Source organism: Macrobrachium rosenbergii, chromosome 21, assembly GCF_040412425.1.
Source record: "Macrobrachium rosenbergii isolate ZJJX-2024 chromosome 21, ASM4041242v1, whole genome shotgun sequence".
Taxonomy (NCBI): Eukaryota; Metazoa; Arthropoda; class Malacostraca; order Decapoda; family Palaemonidae; genus Macrobrachium; species Macrobrachium rosenbergii.
In genome coordinates this window covers 33,555,644-33,569,514 of record NC_089761.1, presented here as the reverse complement: position 1 = coordinate 33,569,514, position 13,871 = coordinate 33,555,644, and the positions used below count along the sequence as shown (strand labels likewise).

Below are 13,871 nucleotides of genomic sequence, written 5' to 3'. Positions count from 1 at the left end.
GAAATATTCCTTTTTATATAATTTAATATCACTGTATATAAGCAAGCGAAGGCTCCAAGTTTGTTGAAAAAAGCTACACAATATATATAACAAATAAAGTTAGGTCACTAAGTTCTACAGTTAGCCTAGAGGGTTGCAAAGAACAGGCATTGAAAAATGTGGATGATGATTCATGATAAAATATTGTACCGTATACAAATCTTCCTTCCACTGGAACTTTCCAGGTTTTACGTGGTCACACCTTCCAGCTACGATAATTAAAGCTACATCAATCTATGCACTTATAAGTATAGGCATATATATATATATATATATATATATATATATATATATATATATATATATATATATATATATATATATATATATATATATATATATATATATATATATATATACTCAATAAACAGCCAATATCACTAAACAGTAAAAGGCAAAAAAAAAAAGTAATAAATCAAAGCTTAAAAATACCACGATGAGAATTAGACCTAAAAATGATTAAATCACAACAGTCATTACAGTTTACAGATTACAGTTCACAGTACACTCGAATCTTAAGGCAATCAGTCAAAGGCAGTGATATACTTTTAGATAAACACACAAACACACGTCCTAATTTAAAGACATTCTGACGACTTAACAATACTTTAGCCTACACTCCAAACTCGGAAGGCTTCTAGGCCTATAATAATACTTTGGTCTTCACTCAAAAGGCTCCTAGGCCTAAAATAATACTTTGGTCTTCACTCGAAAGGCTCCTAGGGCTATAATAATACTTTGGTCTTCACTCGAAAGGCTCCTAGACCTATACTTTGGTCTTCACTCGAAAGGCTACTAGGCCTATAATAATACTTTGGTCTTCACTCGAAAGGCTTCTAGGCCTATAATAATACTTTGGTCTTCACTTGAGAGCCTATAAGAATACTGTAGTCTTCACACGAGAGGTTTTTAGCCCCAGTGACAATACTTTGGTCTTCCCTAGATAAGCGTCTAGGCCTATAATAATACTTTAGTCTTCACTCGAAAGGCTATAAGGTCTATAATCTTCGTGAAGAATGAAGCTAGCAATTTCTAATGTTTTAGTGGGTCTTCTTTTTTGTCGATTGAGCTGGCCTTATGCTCAATTCACTGATTGTTACTTATCTTCATGTAATGAAAATTTAAACAAATAAGTGTCAAGTTCATCGACTTAGGTCTATTCAGAATTCAGGCACGTAAAAATAACGAAACCCAAACAATACCTTGTTTGCATCAAGATGGAGGCCTACCTGGTATATTCCTTGGCGCACGGCTGAACATGTCTCTATTGTCAACATAATGCTGGTTATCAAGTCACAGTTACTTGTAAAGAAATCATTATTTGAGAACAAAAAAACACAAAGCAAAAACAAAGTCTACTTTAATTGTCTCAGGGCAAAAGTCGCACTAAGTCCTCATCAACACAAATGTCTGGGACACGCCAAGGATTACGTAGACACCTGCCAGGTGAATTCGTCTGGCCGGAAGTGTCCTTTGAGGGGTACCCAGATTTTGGGGTACCCCAGAAGGCTTCCAACAAAACCTGTGGCAAATGAAGACAGTTCCTCATATATTTCAGAAGCTAAAGGGCTTGCAAATGGCCAATGCCAGATTTCAGAGATTACCAAGAGTTTCTGTCAGGTACAAAGAGTTGCAGTTATTACCAATGTTCTCATGCCCCTGCAGGGGCTTTTCTCTCTCTCAAAACATTTTTTTTCTTTGCTGTTCACTGGTCAGCATAACATTTGGCTTCTTTTGTTGTCATATTTGTAAAATTATCAATAAAAGACAACTTAAGACAAACTGTACAGGGCCTACAAGCCACCAAATCCTTGTAGCATTCCCTTAGAATATTTCAAGTTGTTTGTTACCAAAACATTTGAAATATTCTGATGTACAAGTTGTTCCAAGTAGTTTTTTACTGATAATTTCATAAATACGGTAGAAGAAGAAGTCTGTAGGCATGCTGAACAGTAAAACCCAATGAACAAAGGATATCTGAGATAGAGAAAGGTGTTACTTGTTCATATTTGGAGAAAACAAAGAAATGCAGATATAGAAAGTTTTTAGCATTTACTGCTGTTAATTTAGCATTCGTTGCTGTTAATTTGAGTATGAAAATGAGATTAGTGTTAGATTGTGTTATCAGGTGTGAAATAATAATGTAGGATTGTTTTTTTCACAGTTCTATAGTAAATTACAAGGCTACATAAGCCTATTTTTTGTCATGGAAAATGATTCCACAGAATTCTTTGGCCTAGCGAAAGTTTGGACATGCCATGTAGTGTCTTTTATTTTTTTGGTTTTTATACTAATTTTGGATAGTAAATATATTCTTACTGTTGATAAATGCTCAAGTTTCAATATACAAAAAATTCATTGCTGTTGAAAACACATAATAAAATATGCCTTAGCAACATAAAGAGTATTTTTTGTTTTGTTTTTATTCTAAGATAATCGGCGTTTTACCTCAGTCTACTGGCTACAGCAGAAACAAATAATAACAATAAGAATTAAAGAGAGAACATTTGTGTTTCCATGGTAACGTGTTTCTATAGTAATATTATCTTTCAGCTCTGGTTTCTCTAGGCCAGAAAACTGTTGTTTCGATTCCACCGGCTCCCGCCAACGAAAACTGCGCTGAGGAGGAAAAACAACGCGCAGAAGAGAGAGAGAACAATCTGAGAAGCAACAACGGACGTCAGAACAACGAGAGAAGCGAAGAACACCGACGTGAACAAAGCCAAGAGAAGAGAGACGTAGAAGGAGAGAACACTCTGCAGAACAGAGGACGAAGTGACCAGAACAGCGAACAACAACAACGCGAACAAGGAGAGGGTCGCTATGAAGAACAACAAATTGGCGAGGAGGTCCTGCCAGCAGGTGTAGGAAAAGGGCGCGAAGGGATTGATACAGCTGCCCTCCGGAGCCACGGACGAGGAGGACACCTCGACAGAGGGCGTCCGAAGGAGAGACGACGACGAAACAGTCGACGATCGACCGGAAGTCGTCGATCCGGAGATGAACGTCGAGGGGGAGTGAGAGAGAGAGGAGGATTGGGGTAGAGGGGATGAAGAACACAGCGACACATTGGAAACGGACGATGAAGGAGAGGAAGAGGGAGAACCGGAGGAGGAAGAGGAGGTAGAGGAAGAAGGGAGAAATAGAGTAACGAGAGACGGGGAAACCAGGGGTGAATCTGAGTCGGTCAGTTTGGTGGTTTAGGTGACCTAGGCCTAAGAATTTATAGGAATCAGGCCTAATGTAATTCAGCTAGGCCTAATGTAATTCGCAGATACTGTTACGCGTTTAAATAGTTTTTATCACTTAATTTTATCTTAAAAGTAGAATTACTTAACTGTGTCGGTCAACTGGTTAGTTAGGTGACCTAAGCCTAAGAACTTATTGGAGTTGGGCCTAATGTAATTCTGCTAGGCCTAATGTAACTCGCAGATATTGTTATACTTTCAAATAGTTTTTCCTCACTAAATTTTTTCTTAAAAGTAGAATTACTTAACTGTGCCGGTCAACTGGTTGCTTAGGTGACATAGGCCTAAGAACCTATTGGAGCTGGGCCTAATATAATTCTACTAGGCCTAATGTAATTCGTAGATATCGTAGATTTTTTTGAGCGTAATTCTTACGCCTTTGAATGGGTTTTCCTCACTGTACGATGTTTCCATATGTCGCATATAAAAGTTTTTTTTAACTAAAATTACTTAAATGAGTCGGTCAGTTTCATGGTTGTCTAAGAAACCTGGGCCTAAGAACTTATCAGGGTTACGCCTAATGTAATTCGCAAGATATAACAGACTATGTTGAGTGTAACTGTTACGCCTTTGAGTAATAGTTTCTCAAGTACTTTAACTTTTTTAAGGTAAAATTACTTAAGTAATACCATTTGTCACTTTACAAAATGCTTATTGAAATTGCAATGAGTCTCGATTGAATGACATTGCATTTCTAGAGATACAAGCTGTGAACAATTTTAAGCTATTCATAATTATAAAATATATATAATTATCTTTTTCTGTAAGTGTTGGCTACTGGATTTGAATAGCGAGAGAATTACCACATCAACGCTAGTATCAATTACGAAGATACATCAGTATCAAAATGCCTTGTATCCCATTAAAATGATTTTACATTGTTCCTCCGTGCACAATCCAATTTATAATACGACTTTGAAATGAAGGTAAATTTTGCCTAAATCTAATGAATCTTTAGACGCATTCGTTCAGTTTTTAAAAGCCTTACTTATTCAAGTCATTACAGCTTCGAAATATTCCAGAATTATGTTCATTCACACGCAAGGGGAACACTGTCGGCGAGAAAAATTTAAAAATTTGTCCTGTATCGCAACCAAGCACTTGACACTTGACGAAAGCACTTCCGGAAAGCCTTACGAGATAATAATAATAATAATAATAATAATAATAATAATAATAATAATAATAATAATAATAATAAAAATGTTCCACGAACACACTGCAAAAGACTGTCAGTCAGAACTATATACTATAAAGTTTGTTCCACAAAGTCACCCACATTGCTCTAACCTACTTCTGCGAGAAAAGAAGAAGAAGAAGAAGAGGAAGAAGGAGAAGAAGAAGAAGAAGAAGAAGGAGAAGAGGAGGAAGAAGAAGCGGAAGTAGAGGAAGAAGAATAGCCACAACAAATAATAATAATAATAATAATAATTATCCTAATCCCAATACAACCTAAAAAGTGAGTTTATACACAGGAAACGGAATAACAGGTATTCCGTTGTCAGTCTGTTGAATACGAGAAGACTTGATGCCTTAACTAGATTAATTCATTCATTCTCTCTCTCTCTCTCTCTCTCTCTCTCTCTCTCTCTCTCTCTCACTTAATGAGTCTTAATTCTACCAAGTATTATTACCTAAACACAAGGAAAAAGTAGATTTGTTTTTTTCCAAGAACACCAAAACAGTTTTTTTGGTCGTAATAATAATAATAATAATTAATAATAATAAAGGGAGAAGCGAGGAAAACGAAGAAGAAGAATAAGAGGAGGAAGGGGGAGTGGAAAGCAGGAAAAGGAAGAAGGGGGAAGGGAGAAGGGAGTGAGGGAAAGGGGGGGGAGACTGCAGATGCAAAAAATTCTCAGCAAGAAGAAGAAGAAGAAGGGGCCCCTTCTTTTTCCTCCTTCATTATCTTCTTTTATTCCTTCTGTTTCTTCTGTTTCTTCTTCTTATTCTTCTTCTTCCTCTTCACAATTATTCTGTGTCTATCAGTCCCAAACTATGTTTACGTTGGGGGTCCTGGAACAGAGAGAGAGAGAGAGAAAGAGAGGTATGAATAAACAGTCGATTAAATTGTATATTGTGTATTACTTTTGATTAACTACTGGCAATCAGATGCGCTTTTGTTTATAAAAACTGTCTTTTATTTCTCTCATTATTAAACTCCTTCTTCAAGGAATTAATAATAATAATAATAATAATAATAATAATAATAATAATAATAATAATAATAATAATAATAATAATAGTCTGATTTACTTTAGAGGCTCAGTCATGTCATAGGACTCAACCCCCCCAGCAGGGTTGTAGGACTCACATACTGGGAGGCGTAAGTTCACCCCTGGGTCGTACGACTCCCCCCCCGGATAATAGGTCTCAATCCAGGGGGTGTCGTAGGACTCACCACAAGGGGTCTTACGACTAACCTCCTGGGGGGGGGATAGTAAGAATCTCCCCGCCAGGAGGGGTTCGCAGGACTCCCCCAAGTGGGTCGTAGGACTCACTCCCCCTGGGGGGTAGGAGGACTCACTCCCCCTGGGGGGTCGGAGGACTCACTCCCCCTGGGGGTCATAGAACTCACTCTCCCGGGGTCGGAGGACTAATTCCCCCCGGGGGGTCGTAGACTCATTCCCCCAGGGGGTTCGTAGGACTCACCTCCATCACAAGATGCTGCAGGCTTTCGTCTCCTTGAAGGGATTCTCGGACTGCGTGATGCCGGTCACTAGGACGTCGGTGTGTTGGTGTTCCTCGCAGTATTTCATCAAACTGAAAGAGAGAGAGAGAGAGAGTGAGTGAGTGCATGTGCGAGAGAGAGAGAGAGAGAGAGAGAGAGAGAGAGAGAGAGAGAGAGAGAGAGAAAGAGAGAGAGAGAGAGAGAGAATATTAGCTTCAATAACAAGAATAAAATGAAGGAGATAAGGAAAATACGTAAAAGAGAGAAAAGATAGAGAGAGAAGAGAGAGAGAGAGAGAGAGAGAGAGAGAGAGAGATCAGCTACTATAATAAGAATGATGAAGATAAGGGAAAAATACATTAAAAATCTGAGAGAGAGAGAGAGAGAGAGAGAGAGAGAGAGAGAGAGGAGAGAGAGAGAGAGATAGAGAGAGAGTGGTCTAATTATAACTGGGCAAAATGCCGCTGCCACCCTAACAAAAACCAAGAGAGAGAGAGAGAGAGAGAGAGAGAGAGAGAGAGAGAGAGAGGAGAGAGAGAGAGAGAGAGAGAGAGGGTGGAGATTTGAACATGATATATATTTCCGACTCAGGGCGGAATTTCAGTGTTACAACAGACTTAAGTCCTTTCTAACCCACTGGGGATATGACGCCACCATTTTTGCTCGAGTTGTGAGTCACTGAATTCCTTCTGAATGACGTGGAATTCGAGTCAAAAGTGCCAGTCAGAGAGAGAGAGAGAGAGAGAGAGAGAGAGAGAGAGAGAGAGAGAGAGAGAGAGAGAGAGAGAGAGAGAGTACCGAGTTCTGCTTATTAGTGCCATGTTTAAAATTTCTCATATATATATATATATATATATATATATATATATATATATATATATATATATATATATATATATATATATATATATATATATATTTCGTGAAACCACCAATTGATATATATATATATAAATAATACACTGTTTTGCCGTGTTTCTAGTACTAGCCCTGGTGAGATCAAATGTGTTTTTCAAATGCTTAAATTACCAATCAGATGCACTTAGGTTTAGAACTATTTGACCGTGCATAGAACTAGCCCTGGGGGATTAAAATGTGTTTTTCCATGTTTAAACACGGCAAAACAGTGATTCATCTGTTTAGAACTAGCCCTGGGATCAAATGTGCTTTTCCGTGCTTAGAACTAGCCTGTTTCTAGCCCCTCGGACAAATGTGTTTAGTACTAGCCACTGGGGAATATAATGTGTTTCCCGTGTTTAGAACTGGCCCTCGGGGATCAAAATGTGTTTGGTGATATATATATATATATATATATATATATATATATATATATATATATATATATATTTCGTGAAACCACCAATTATTTCTAAATGATTTTGACTGTGTTTTGCCGTGTTTAGAACTAGCCCCTGGGGGATCAGATGTGTTTTTCCGTGTTTAGAACTAGCCCCTGGGGGATCAAATGTGTTTTTCCGTGCTTAGAACTAGCCCCTGGGGGATCAAATGTGTTTTTCCGTGTTTAGAACTAGCCCCTGGGGGATCAAATGTGTTTTTCCGTGCTTAGAACTAGCCTCTGAGGGGATCAAATGTGTTTCGCCATGTTTATTACTAGCCCCTCGGAGATCAAATGTGTTCTGGCGTGTTTAGTACTAGCCACTGGGGGAATATAATGTGTTTCGCCGTGTTTAGAACTAGCCCTCGGGGATCAAATGTCCCTAAGTGAATTGGTGATTCACAATCTTACTGTAACATATACACGTACACGGCCCGTATGACGTCACTTCCGGGTTTGGGGCAATTGCAATATAAATAATAATAATAATAATAATAATAATAATAATAATAATAATAATAATAATAATAATAATAATAATGAAACGTTTGAAAAACAACAAACTTCACCATACTGTCCAGGAAATTTAATTAGAAGAAGAGCAACAGCGCCAAACAACATTACCCACATAACCCTTAAAAGGATAAACAACTCCCCTATAGATTAAGGTCAGTGACCCCGCCCTGGAAATGACCACAGCCCAAATATTACTTAACGAGGTCACATTGTAAACAATTAGGCTCCACCACCCGACGGACAAATAGTGGAAATACTCCGAAGGGGATCTTGTGAAATATTTGCTTTGGAGGAGGCTGGAGTCTCTCTCTCTCTCTCTCTCTCTCTCTCTCTCTCTCTCTCTCTCTCTGTCTCAGAGTTTTGGGTCTCTACGAGGTAAATCTTATCCATTCTTTCAGAGAGAGAGAGAGAGAGAGAGAGAGAGAGAGAGAGAGAGAGAGAGGACTCGACGAGGTAATACATTCTCTCTCTCTCTCACTCTCTCTCACCTTCAAATATATCTTAGTTTTTTGTTTTTATATTTTAATATACATTAAACTTTAGGATGATTATTAATAAGAAAACAAGAGAGAGAGAGAGAGAGAGAGAGAGAGAGAGAGAGAGTGAGAGAGAGAGAGAGAGATGTGTCCTACTCTCTTTCTCTCTCTCTCTCTGAAAGAATGGGTATTACCTCATTAGAAGCCGCTAACTCTTAGAGAGAGGAGAGGAGAGAGAGAGAGAGAGAGAGAGAGAATGTATTACCTCTCTCCCTCTCTTAAAGAATAGGTAGGTTCTACCTCGTAGAAACCGCTAACTCTTGAGAGAGAGAGAGAGAGAGAGAGAGAGAGAGAGAGAGAGAGAGAGACTCTACACTGAACAGGTGTAGGCATCATCATGTGTACGGTATGACGTCATCAAATTTCGACCGTGTTGACACACGCCTGTCGAAATTGCGTCATAAAACAAAATGAAAACGAGAAGCGAAATATTGGTCTCTCTCTCTCTCTCTCTCTCTCTCTCTCTCTCTCTCTCTCTCTCTCTCTATTCTTATAAAGCAATGAAAACGGGTCTTCATAATATTGGTTTTATCTATTGACAAATAGTTATTTCGCGTCTCAAAGACTGAGTCGAGCTCCATCAAAGCCCCGATGCTCCAACTTGGCTCCAAATTTCCGACTGAGGTTCGACGTTCATGGTTCCAATGATCCAAATGAGCTCCAACACCACTACAACTGAGCTCCAACGCTCCAGCTGCGTTCCGGTGTTCCGTATGAGTGCCAGTGCTCCGACTGAGCTCCAAAACTCCAACTAAGCTTCAATGCTTCAGCAACAATCGTGTTCCATACGAGCTCCAAAACACCAGCTGAGCTCCAACGCTCCAACTGTAAGCCAGCGTTCCAAATGAGCTCCAGTACTTCAACTGAGCTCCAAAACCTCTAACTAAGCTCCGTGCTCCACTTGCATACAAAGCTCCAACTAAACTCCAATGCTCCAGCTGCATTCCAGTGTTCCAAATGAGCTTAACTGCTCCAACTGAGCTCCAAAATTCCAGCTGAGTTCAACTGGGCTCCAATATTCAGAGGTCCAGTGCGCCAAAATGAGCTCCAAGGCTCCAACTGAGTTCCAAAGCCCCAGATAAACTCCAAAGTTTCAAATGAGCTTCAGAAAATGGTTAGGCCGATATTTTTCATAAATCGTATTTTTTTTTTATAATTACTGTTGCTGTATTGTCTATGTAAGTCCAGAATTATTATTATTATTATTATTATTATTATTATTATTATTATTATTATTATTATTATTATTATTATGTCGGTATAAGTGATTTTCTCTACAACTGACATAAAAGAAAAAATTATATTTGCTGAGCAAAGAAGTATAAAAAATCAATTTAACATCACAAACACACACACACACACACAGAGAGAGAGAGAGAGAGAGAGAGAGAGAGAGAGAGAGAGAGAGAGAGAGAGAGAGAGAGCGTCCACTCCAATCTCCCCAAGACGAAAAACTATCCCTTCCCAGAAAAATAAAAAAATGAGAAATAAAAAAAAATGAGAAGCATTACGAAAACCAGCCTCGCAATTGGGCAGACGTCTTCCAGCGCCCCCATAAAAAGTATGCGAATAAAATCACCTTCATAATTTTTTTTATGTTCGTGGGCACAGTTCAGGTTTGACCCTTCCTCCTCCTCTCCAGATGACCTCGGATGGAAAAGGGGAAAGGAGATTTCGCCCAATTTCTGGTCAGTTTTTTTTTTTTTTTATTTTGGGTGCAAAGTCTGAGGGAAATATGTAAATGATAAAAGTGTTTTTTTGAAAGCTCTCTCTCTCTCTCTCTCTCTCTCTCTCTCTCCAGTGTCTATACACATTATAGAGAGAGAGAGAGAAGAGATATATATATATTATATATATATATATATATATATATATATATATATATATATATATATATATATAATATATATATATATATGGAGAGAGAGAAGAGAGAGAGAGAGAGAGAGAGAGAGAGAGAGAGAGAGAGAGAGAGAGAGAGACCCACACGCACCTTGACTTATCAATTCCTTCACACCTCTTGGATACACTTATTACTGCAAACCCTAAAATTCGAAAAGAAACAAATGAAGAAGCGATTGATTCTATCACAAACACACGCACATCCGGTAAAATAACTGACCAATTGATTCTATATATATTAATATCTATATATAATCGTGCTTGCAAGTCGATATACGCACAACCACAAACGCAAGCACAAGCAAGCATTCGCACCATCATCGATCAGTGCCAAGCAACGGACCGAAGAGGGGCCGTCAGTACTAATTCTAGGTGATGACGTCACCAAAGGGGAAGGAATGACAAGCGTGGCTCTATATTGCTACTCACGCAAGCAATCTCTCTCTCTCTCTCTCTCTCTCTCTCTCCTTCTCTCTCGAAATGACACCCTTAGCCTCATTATAGGTCAGGGTTGCAATTTTTACATGCACACACAGGCACACAATAATATATATATATATATATATATATATATATATATATATATATATATATATATATATATATATATATATATATATATATATAATATATATATATATATATATATATATATATATATATATATATATATATATATATATATATATATATATATATATATATATATATATATATGCATATATACATACACAACAACTTAAAAAGACTCATTTCTAAAGTCAGGAATAAACACAAGAAAGAACAGATTTCCAAATCTTAGCACCACACTGAATCAGTCGCGGAATCGTGCAATATGAGGATCACTGACTTTCTGCAGACCAAATGTGGGAAGAAAAGGCCTGACTGGCGATACATTGATGATATCTCCTTGAGCTCAGGAGATCACTGACTGAAATTGTACCTGTAGAGGTGCGAGGGTGAGAGAAGCCATCTTGTTTTTAGATGCAGATTTGAACGTTGGATTGTCTTCAGAATCATTTAGCTAAAGACAATTAAAGAATGGGACAACAGGAGAGCTAAAAAAAAGTAGATGAAAAAGAAAGTCGGTGACAGAACATAAACCTGAGGAACTCCACTAAAGCCAGGGAAGGGAACAGATGTTGTGCTATCAACAACGGATACAAATGATCTTACAGAGGGAGGGGGTGATGCCCCAAGGCATATGCTTAACCCTACATCTTTCCATTGCTATTTTGAGATGAGGTTGCGAGTCCCATGCCCATTACTATTCTGGCTGCGACCCACAATTGTTAACCAAAGGCGTTACAAAGTAATTCAACAAGATCTCAATTCTAATACTATTTAGTCTTTGGCTTAATTTGTATTCACCTTTGCTTATACAAATAATTTTATTTTTCACAGTGGCACCGTTAATTGTGGAATAAAATGGAATTGGATCCATGCTCTATATATTACACTAAATATCACATTAGCATTCACATTTTACAATGTAAAAAATCTATTACTTCCATCATCACTTGAGATTCTACAAGAAAAACTCACCCAGTTTTCCTAAAACTCACTCAGTTTTCCTCTTTCTAAAAGTCTGATTTTTTTTACAGCCACCTCTCTAACAATCCCACCTTAAACAACCACCTTTGACTCTGACGTCATCAAGCCGCCATTTTGAAAGGAGTAAACAAGATCCTTTCCCCTTAGGGAGGCACCTGGCAAATAATTGATTCAGGTACCTCCTGGTTACGAAGCGACCACGACCATATGGAGAGGCGTTCACTGGTAGTTTGAATTGGGCTACGTTCTTTTCGGATTTCTGGTTCCAGAGAACGTGAGAACGTTCGTTCACGTTCCATACTTGTATAGAGACATCACAGCACTTGTTGGAACGTGGGGGTTATACCATATCAGTCACTTCTTTTACGCAAATGCCATTTTTGGGAATGTTGCACTCGTTCAAATTACGTTCTATTCAGATTTCTGGTTTTAGAGAGCGTGAGATCGTTCGTTCTCGTTCTGTACATGTGTGAAAACCTCACATGACTTGATTTAAACGACTGGATTATATCTTGGAAGTCAGTTCCTAAGCAAATGCCACATTTGGACAAGGCGTTCACTTGCTCTTTGGATTACGTTCTTTTCAGATATATCGTTCCAAAGAACGAGAAGACTGTCGTTCACGTTCCGTACGTGTATGGGAACATCACAGGGCTTGATTTGAACGAGGGGATTACACGTATAAGTCAGCACATGCCACTTTTGGGAGTTTCACTCGTTTCAGTTCGTTCTTTCGGAATTACGTAAAGTCACGTTCCGGTGCGTTTCATCACAGGACTTGATATGAACGCGAATATTAGACGCATCGGTCAGTTCTTTATGCAAATACCACTATAATTCTATAACCAAGCGTAGAATCTAGTACAGTATATTCTGCCGCGCGTTTTAGCAGCCTTCTCTTTATTCTGACGCGCGGTTTAGCAAACTGCCAAAAGGTCCCTTACCTGTCAAAGTAGATACGACCGTCTTCTGGTGCCTGTCAAAGCTGAAGCGCCAGTCTCGCGGTGCCTTTGAGAGCCCAGACTGTAACCTGTCATCCACCAGCCCGGCCGACGAAGGCAGTGAAAGGGTTACTCACCCCGAAGACTATTATAAGTCGATTGACCGCACGCGATTTCTTGCCGACGGCGCGCGGGCGGGCGGGCGGTGGACAGGCGGCAGGCCACGCCCGGTGGCGTCGATAACAGGGTGGATGTTTGTGCGTGCGTATATATACATACATACAGTATATACGCTCGCTGAAACCAGCGTGATTCATCAGATGAATTCCCCATTTTGACGTTCCAAACTTGCGGTGGGTCAATGCTCTCTCTCTCTCTCTCTCTCTCTCTCTCTCTCTCTCTCTCTCTCTCTCTCTCTCTCTCTCGTAAATCTAAATTTTAAGGGTGTATAACAAATGATTGATGATAATTTCTGGTTAGGAAGATTCTCTCTCTCTCTCTCTCTCTCTCTCTCTCTGTGTGTGTGTGAACCCAGGAGACATATATATTAATATATATATATATATATATATATATATATATATATATATATATATATATATATATATATTCATTTATTTATTTCAGTAGATGAAACCTATTCACATGGAACAAGCACACACCGAAGAGCCATTGACTTGAAATTCCTGAAGCTTCCAAAGAATATGTTGGTTTCAACCTCCCACTGCAGCAGACCCCACACTGCAGCAGTAACTGATCATGATACAGAGCCAGTGATTTTTCGTCGCCCTGGGGGAGACACGAAACCCCCACGACATCTGAGTGGCATGCCACGACACTAACCGCTATACTAGCGGACTAGGTAATTACAAACACACACACGCATATATATTAATTCTTTTCATAGCATTCTCTCCAATTCTCTCTACATGACCTGTTTAAATATGTGGTTTGATGTAGAAACACACCTTTCTTATATTCCAATATATAATCATGAAAGTATATAAAATTTACCTACAAATTTCCCACTTTGACTACAAACATCCAAACAGTTATTTATCTTGCATAAGCTTGAAATTCGCCATTGAAATAATTTACATACAAGCTATGCTTCACATTTGCACAATG

General features: G+C 38.7%; 1 long non-coding RNA gene across 1 annotated transcript in view; it reads right to left on the bottom strand.

The window, feature by feature from the left end:
- The window catches only part of LOC136849882 (uncharacterized), a 35,344-nt gene continuing 21,473 nt past the window's right edge, over positions 1-13,871 (bottom strand). Inside the window, exons 3-4 of the long non-coding RNA XR_010856454.1 lie at positions 5,940-6,050; positions 1-5,303 (exon numbers count right to left, since the gene is read on the bottom strand). This is a non-coding gene — a long non-coding RNA (uncharacterized lncRNA). The remainder of the gene's footprint in view (positions 5,304-5,939; positions 6,051-13,871) is intronic.